The following is an 8710-nucleotide window of genomic DNA, read 5'->3' as shown; positions in this document are numbered from 1 at the left end:
TAAAAGACTATCTTATCTAGTGTTCCATGCCCACCTTCAAACAAAAATAGCCTAAAGGCAGAAAAGGGGACAAAAGCCACAGTTGGAAGAGATTGAACATGCCTGAGAAAAAGACTCAGATGCTGCAGAAATGTTGGAACCATCAGGACAGAAATTTTTAAAAACTATGATCAATAGACGGAGACTTGATTGGAAAGGAAGACATTACACAGAACAGATGGGCAGCGTAAGCAGAGAAAGAAAAAAATTAAGAAGCAATCAAAAGAAATGCTGGAGGGCTGGGGATATAGCTCAGTTGGTAGAGTGCTTGCCTACCATGTACGAGGCCCTGGGTTCAATCCCCAGCACCACCAAAAGAATAAGAAATGCTAGAGATCTACATTGTGTCAGAGATGAAGAATTCCACTGATGCTCATTAAAATTAATGCTGCTCTGAAGGAAAGAATATCTGAGCTTGAGTCTCTGACAATAGAAACTTCCAAACATGAAAAGAAGTAAGAACAGAGATTGAAGAGACTGGGATGGAGGAAGAACAGAATATCCGTGAAATGTGGAACAAACACCCACCCACAGATGTAGGACTCATGTAAAGAGTATACTAGAAGAAAAGAGAAAGGACCAGAAGCAATAATGAAGAAGTAGTAACTGAGAATTTCCCCAAATCAAGGTCAGACACCAAACCACAGATCCAGGAAGCTTAGGGACCAAAAGAAAGAATGCAAAGCCAACAAAAAACAAATTAAAAGTACATCTGGGTAAATTCTAGTCAAACTTCAGAAGATCAAAAACAAATTTAAAGATCAGGAGCTGAGGAGATAGTTTAATGGTAGAGCACCTGCCTGGTACCTGGGGGCCCCAAGTTTCAATCCCCAGCACCACAAAAATTAAATAAATAAGTAAATACTATAAAAAAAAAAAAAAACCCAGAGGTTTAAAAATAAAAGTTACCTACTAAAGGGCAAAGATTTACAACCGATTTCTCCTCAGAAAGTCATGCAAGCAAGCATTGAGGGGATGATCACATAAAATTTTGGGGAAGAAAAAGTCAGCTAACCAAGAGGCCTGTACCCTGAGATATCACCCTGCACAGGTAAGGAGAAATAGTTTATTAGGTAAACAAAAATTGTGGGACTTTGGTACCAGGAGAACTGTCTTGAGAGAAATGTTAAATTCTTCAAAGAGGAGGAAATTAACATAGGTCAAAAACCAGGTCCACCTAAAGAAAGGAAGAGGTCAAGGCATGAATTTCTGAAGTAAAACACAGTCTTCTACTCATTCTTAACTCACATGATGCACAACAGTTTGTTCCAAATATTGATAGCAACAACGTGTTCACTTAAACATGCTTTTTGTGTATACACATACACAAAAGAATATTTGTATTTACAAACTGGGAGTATTTGTGGTTCTTTATTATATGGCACTCAGGAAGCAGTGTAGTCTTATTTGAAATTGAAATCGGATTAATTTTAAAAGTATATTTCGAACTCTAGGACAACCACTAGAAAGGAGAAAAAAAAAGTACAATTGATATGTAATAAAGAAAGGGAAATAAATCGTATAAAAGGCTCAGTTAAAACTATAAAAGCATGGAAGATGAAAACAGAAATGACTGATAAACAAGAGCAAGAAACAAAAAATAGCAAATATGGTAGACCGTAATCCAATGTATCAGTAACCACTTTTACTACCCCAAGGTCTAAATGTATTAGTTAAGAGACAGAGATTGTCAGAGAGAATCAGCAATGGACAGATCCTGCAGACAGAAAATCAGTAAGGACATGGTTGAACTCAAGAGCACCATCAATCAACAGGATACAAATGACGTCTGTGAATCGCTTCATCCAGCAGTCTTCTCAAGTTCCATGGAATGTTCACCAAGGTGGCCCACAGGCCCTAGGCCACCAAACACACCTTAGCGAATTTAAAATGAAGGAAATCACACCACATCTTCTCTCAGACTACAATAACGTTAAACTGCAGATAAGTAACAGAAAGAGGATGAAAGAATTCCAAAATATTTCCAAATAACACATGGGTCAAAAAAAGAATCTTGACAGAAATTTCAAAGTATTTTAAAGTAAATGAAAATAAAACCTATTAAAATATATGGTACCAGTAAGAGCAGAGCTTAGAGGAAAATTTCTAGTATTTGGATGTACATTTAGAAAAGAAGATCTAAAATCCATCACCTAAGTTTCCATCTTAAGATGCTACAGGATGAAGGACACATAAATTCAATAGGCACAAGTATAGAAATAATGAAAATTAGAGCAGAAAACAAAGAAATTAAAAACAGGGTATCAAGATAGAAAAATTAATGCAAGTCAAAACTACCCTAGGATTTCATCTCACCCCAGTTAGAATGGCTATTGTCAACAATACAAGCAACAATAGGTGTTGGTGAGGATGTGGGGGAAAATGTACACTCATACATTATTGATGGGATTGCAAAATGGTGCAGTCACTCTGGAAAGCAGTATGGAGATTCCTCAGAAAACTTGGAATGGAACCACCATTTGACCCAGCTTTTCCACTCCTTGGCCTATACCCAAAAGACTTAAAATCAGCATACTACAGTGACACAGCTTCATCAAAGTTTATAGCAGCTCAATTCATAGTTGCTAGATTGTGAAACCAAACTAGATGCCCTTCAATAGATGAATGGATAAAGAAACAGTGGTATATATACACAATGGAATATTATTCAACCGTAATGAAGAATAAAAGTGTGGCATCTGCAGGTAAATGGATGGAGTTAGAGAATGTCATGGTAAGTGAGATAAACCAATCCAAAAAAACCAGAGGTCAAATGTTGTCTCTGATAAGTGGATGATGGGGAGGGGGTAAGGGAAGAATAGAGGAAGGATGGATTGTGTAGAGGGAAATGAGAAGTGGGGAGGAGGTGGGGGAAGAAAAGATAATGGAATGAGATAAACATCATTACCCTGTGTATACGTATGATCACACAAACGGTGTGACTCTACTTTGTGTCCAACCAGAGTAATGAAAATTTGTAGCCCATATGTGTACAATGAATCAAAAAATAATAAAAAAAGAAAAAAAAAGATAGAAAAGTTAGCAAAATAAAAGTTCTTTGAAAATATCACTAAAATCAATATGCCTGTAGTCAGGATAACAAAGAAAAAATGAGAAACGACACGAATTACTAACATCAGAAATGAAAGAAGGGACAGTGCTATAGATAGTATAAGCATTAAAAAGATTTTTTTTAAAGGTTACAAACAACTTAATGGCTGAAAATTTGATAGTCTAGATGAAATAGACCATTTCATCAAAAGACACACCAACCAGAATTCACATGGGAAGAAAGAGACTATCTGAAAAGGTGTATAGCTATTAAAGAAATGGAACTGATAACTAGGATGTGGTCACTAATGAATTCTAGTCTTTAATGAATTCTGTCTTTAAGTAAGACATTGTACCAGTTCTTGGTACACGCAATCAGCACACTTCTCAACTACTTTATGAAACTAGCATTAGTCCCAAATGCCCAAACCAAAGAACTGAATTAAATAAAACTGGGCTGTGGATGTAGCTCAGTGGTAGAGAGCCCTCTCCCAGCATGCATGAGGACATGAGGACTTGGGTCCAATCCCCAGAAGGAGGGGGAAAAAAAAAAAGAAAAGGGAAACTTCAGACCAATATAAATATTGATGCAAAAATCCTCAACAATACACTAGCAAATAAAATCCAGGGGTGGGGGGGAAAAAAAAACACAATCAAGTGAGATTTTCCCAGAGATGCAAGACTAGTTTAATATTTGAAAATCAATTAATATAATTTATCACAGGCTAAAGAAGGCTGAAACTGGTCTAAAACATATAATGCCTTAAAGAAAAAAAACAAAACAAAAAACTGACTCTCAAAATGAAGGGCCAGGAAATAACCACGTTGACTCATGTAACCTTATAAAATGATGAGGTGGTCAGAGTGCAGGATAAGTACCCTGTTGGTTAAAGTGATTGGAAAAATTGATCATTCCAACCAATTAGGAGTTATTAACGGTACTAGAGCAAGGCAGATTCCTCACACCTGATGTCTGGGGACTGTAAACAGTATAAACAGAAGCACTAAGTACAATGTATTCAGAGGCAAGAGGGTGTGACCACTTCGTCAACACATAAAAACACCTGTTTCAAAAGCATGTCTGATCATTCCACAACAGTGACCAAGTGCCTACTATGGAGAGGATGCCATTCCATTCTTCAGGGGGCAAGTAAGATGTAGACTCTTTTAACGTGACTAGGGTATCAATAGAGTTAATATAATTTCATGTTATGCAGATAAGAATAATTTTTTTAAGTCTCAATGTAATAAATGTCATAAAAGACATAGAGACTATTGTGGAAGAGTCAAATGCTGGAGAACACAACTCTGTTTGGGAAAGGGTAGCACATGACCAAGTTCAGAAAGATGAAAAATCTCACCAGGTAGATTCTCTAGGAGAGGAAGAATTCTCCTTCAAGGAGCAACATGAAGCAAAGGAAAAAAGTGAGGGACTTGTTCTGAGGAAAGCCATTTGGCTGTAACATCAAGTATTTGAATTAAAGTTGGCAGAAGCCAGACTGGCGAATTTTAAATGGCAGTTTAGACTAGAGTTAATTCGAAGTTGGGGAGAAGGAGTGGGGACATTTTAAGCAATAGAAGATGACATGATTCTTACAGAGATTTTGAAAGATCTGATCAACTAGACTTTTGATTGGATATAAGAAGAGATAAAAAGGTGATTAATGAAACCATCTTCAAGACTGCCCAGGAAAATAAGATAATGTTTACTTGGAAAAGACTATCAGAAAACTCATGTCTTAGCTTACAATGTAAACTTTGCATGAAGAGTCTGTTCTGTAGTAACATCAACAGAGCTACAATTCTAAGAGGAATGAATATTCCAAAACCTGTAATCCAGGAACTTAGTATACTAAGTCAACTTAAGTGAATTATAAGAGTTGATTCTCTCTCATACAAATGAAACACAGTTGAAGTAATTCATAGTTCTCTAAAGTGTCTTTTAAAAGCTGCATACTCCATGTATCATCTACTACAGTGCACTTTCAAAGAACTATTTAAAATAAAGCACCACCAAATCCTCTCTGTATGTGGAACAATGTTAAATTCCTGCTCTGCTTCAAGCATAATTAGGTACCCATAACACCATAAAAGTTTTATTAAATTACGGTGTTGGGAATGAAATGTAAATTTGTCTTCCAATATGATGTTGGCATTTCAACCCTTTTTTTTTTTTATCCTGAATATCATTAATAGTAAAAGTTCAGGGAATTAGTAAAACTGAAGTATGGGGCAGATTTGAAGGTGTCACATAGTAATAAATGTTAGCACAATTACATTTTTGAGGTATTCTCCACCTCTCCTACTCTTCCTGATTTTTAAGTAGCTATTATTAATATCATTTATGGTTGTAAAATAAATGGAATGGTTTGGTTAAAAAATGAAATATCATCTTTTCATTAGCTTTACATTTGGTTTATGAAAGATGGAGGACAACTGGCTTTACTTGTCAACTGGTTGTACTACAAAATAAAAAAAAATTAAGCAATATAAGTAAAATGTATTTACTCAATACAAAAGCACAAGGAAAAAGCTATAAAGGGAATATATATTTTTCTTAATCCCAGGAGAACAGAAAAATGTATTTATACTTCTAATGAACTGAAAAAAGTAAAGACAAATATTGATGTATTTGACCTGCAATATGAAAGGGAATAGGTAAAAATCAGGAAATTCAGCTACTTGTAAGATACACTTGACTTTCCAAATTAAAAATAATAATAATAACTAAACTAAAAAAAAATTTTAGCCATACTTGAATAGGGATATTTTTCATTCTGAGGAAAGGAAAATGTCAATTTTGTTTCAGACAATGCACCTTGCACCAATATCAGAAGTCGCCAATGCAAATATTTTCAAGTACGACATCTGTCTAGAATATGTCCTGAGCAAGTGAAAGTTTTCACATCATTCCCCAAGCTCATGGAGATCTGACCCAAGGAAAACATGAACAGTTTTCCATTTTGTTTCATATCAGGGTCTTCCGAGGGGCAAAGGACTGGACAGTACTATGCCACAATATTCGAAGAATGGTCCAAGCTGGTGTCCTCATAGGTGGAGACTACATTCCAAGGCAGTTTTGCTTCCTCCCCCACTAACCTGCCATTTGCTCCAAATGATAAAATCACAGCCTCAAGGAAAATCACACCTTAAAAGAAAAAAAAAAATATATCTTGGCTGTTCTCATAGAAGAGTTGAATTTTCCTGGAAAGTTAACATTCCTTGTCAGAAAGGAAATAAAAATAAATGTGGTACAGGCAAAAGATGACATTTGAATCCAAACAAAAGTTTGCCTTTTGCTTTTTTTATTTTTTTTTTTATTTTCCCTGGATCATACAAACTGGTGTGTTAAGAAAAACAGTCCCAATTTAGCTTTCCATAAGCCCTTCAAAGTAATTCATACATATAGGCTCTCACAGGAAGGTTCACTTGCAAACTCTTGTCAAAAGAGAACAAATACACTATGTGAAACTGTGTACTGGTTAGGAAAAAAAGTGGATCAACACAGAGGCCACACGAGGAATAGTGCCAGTGGCTTATTTATTGAATGATTCAATGTTTTAGACAAGAGAAGATTGCAGCGTGTCTCATGAGCTGAAACCACCTTCAGGCTGACAAACTTCCACCTACAAGACTTAAAAACATCAGTGTGTGAAACATTAAGTTGAGGGTGCAATTACAAGTGCCATTGCTAAACCTTGTACAGTATGGCACTGTGGTGCTATTGGACTATCCACCTTGTGCTACACCACAACTAGACCCATGATAACACCCACCAAGGCCAGTGACATTAAACCCTCCAAAATGAAGAACTTTGCACACAGATTATGGGAATATTGTGTGATGTTCTAAGGGTTAATTTGGATCAACACCAACTCTCTGCTGGATTCCTGCAATGACCTCATAACATGACTATCTAGTGATAGTCTTGCCTAGCTTTTAATCATTATCCACAGCTGAACTTCTCTTTCTCCTGTTTAAAATCTTCAGTGATTCTTCACTGACCACAGGATGAAATCCAAACTCTCTACTGAGGGAGGGAAGGAAAGCCACCCCAGAATCTGTGGCACTGGTTGGCAGGTGACTCCAATCTGAGGGCACTTTGGGAATGTAACTGTGGGAGGGGCTTTCTCTGAGCACTCCTTATCTGACTAAAGACAGATTCCACAGAAGAATCCTGACTCATGAATCCTCCCTGAGAATCCCATCAACCAGGGAAGATGAACTGTTATCAGAGGAGAGGATCCTGAGGTCAGTACTCTGCCCAGACAGACTCTGACTCACATTCACACATTCTTCAGAGACCTTCAAGACCACTTTAATCCTGAGAGACTCATCAGCTAATCAAGACCACTGTTGCTGCCAGTTGTACCCCAGCTCTCATCAGAAACCCCAAGTCTCTATTTCCTGTGGCTCAGGATGGATGCTGTATGAGCTTCAACCATCTGACCTATCTTTTACCTTCATATTTTGTGAGACTCCATGTGTACGTTTGTAATTAAATATGGCTTCTCTCCCGTTAATCTGCCTTCTGTCTCTTTATTTTGTTGGCTCAATTATCAAATGCTGAGAGGGTAAAGGTCAAGTTTTCCCTTTCCTGTGCCACCAGAAGGTAGGGCCCTGCATGCTGGCATCATCTCTGTGCCCACTCAAGTTCTAAGTCCCAGCTGTGGTGGCTTCAAATCTATTTTGTCCTCATCTCCGGGCATTTGCACACACTGGCCCCTTAGCAAGGAATGCTCTCCTCTTCCATTACTGGAAGATCCCTTGCTGGCCCTCATTACTGGGTAACTTTAATTTACTCATTACATCCTGCACTAAGTTCCACTTTGACGAAATAGATTGAGGTAAATTGCTCAATTTTCTCCCACATTAGAAAGACTATTCGACACTAAGGACAACCCAGTACATTTTTTGGTACAGTGCAGAGACTGAAAAAAAAAAAAAATAATACTTTTGAAGAAATAAACAACAACAAATTTCACTCAGCTTCTTAGTTAAAATCAAACTGTCACTAACACACTCAGTATATTGAAATCCAAATTTGAGCAGACATGGCAAAATTAGGGGTAATTATCATAGTGCCTGGGGCTTAATAAGCATTCAATAAACGTTAATAGCTACCATTATTGTTTACATTATAAAAGAATTTTTGTTTTAGAAAATCTTTCACCACTATTTCCTTGCCATTGCAAATGCATATAAAGATATTTTTGCTTAACGACTTGTTGAAACGGAGTTTGATGCAGCTGCAGTTCTTTTGAATGTGGCCTTGTTTAAAGTGAAGTAAACCTGGAAAGACAAGGGGACTCCCAGTTAAACATCCGCAATTATATCCTATTGCAATGAAAAATAATCACCAGTAAAAACAGGTCATTCGGAAGTCTTTATGTGGAGACTAGGAAAAGTTAGGACACGCAGCAGTGATAAGTACCCCCAAATGGCCCACAGATGACTTCAGTAATCCTAGCCATGTGCATGTATGTAACTCCTGTGTCATTCTAATAATAGTGCCTACAGGGCACTGAGTTGCCCTCTTTCTACACATCTGCGTAACAAGCAAGGCACAAGCATGGGTATTACTCCTGAGTAAGCACTATTTACAAATAAATTACTATGT

At 37.0% G+C, this 8710-nt stretch overlaps 1 non-coding gene across 1 annotated transcript; it reads left to right on the top strand.

The window, feature by feature from the left end:
* The first annotated feature begins 280 nt into the window (after positions 1 to 280).
* Positions 281 to 353, top strand: Trnag-acc (transfer RNA glycine (anticodon ACC)). The gene has a single exon. It is a non-coding gene; the product is annotated as a tRNA-Gly (tRNA).
* Positions 354 to 8710: the final 8357 nt, after the last annotated feature.

Source organism: Sciurus carolinensis, chromosome 6 (assembly GCF_902686445.1).
Source record: "Sciurus carolinensis chromosome 6, mSciCar1.2, whole genome shotgun sequence".
In the NCBI taxonomy this organism is placed as follows: Eukaryota; Metazoa; Chordata; class Mammalia; order Rodentia; family Sciuridae; genus Sciurus; species Sciurus carolinensis.
Note: the sequence above shows the minus strand (reverse complement) of the source record. Positions and strands in the feature narration are given on the sequence as shown.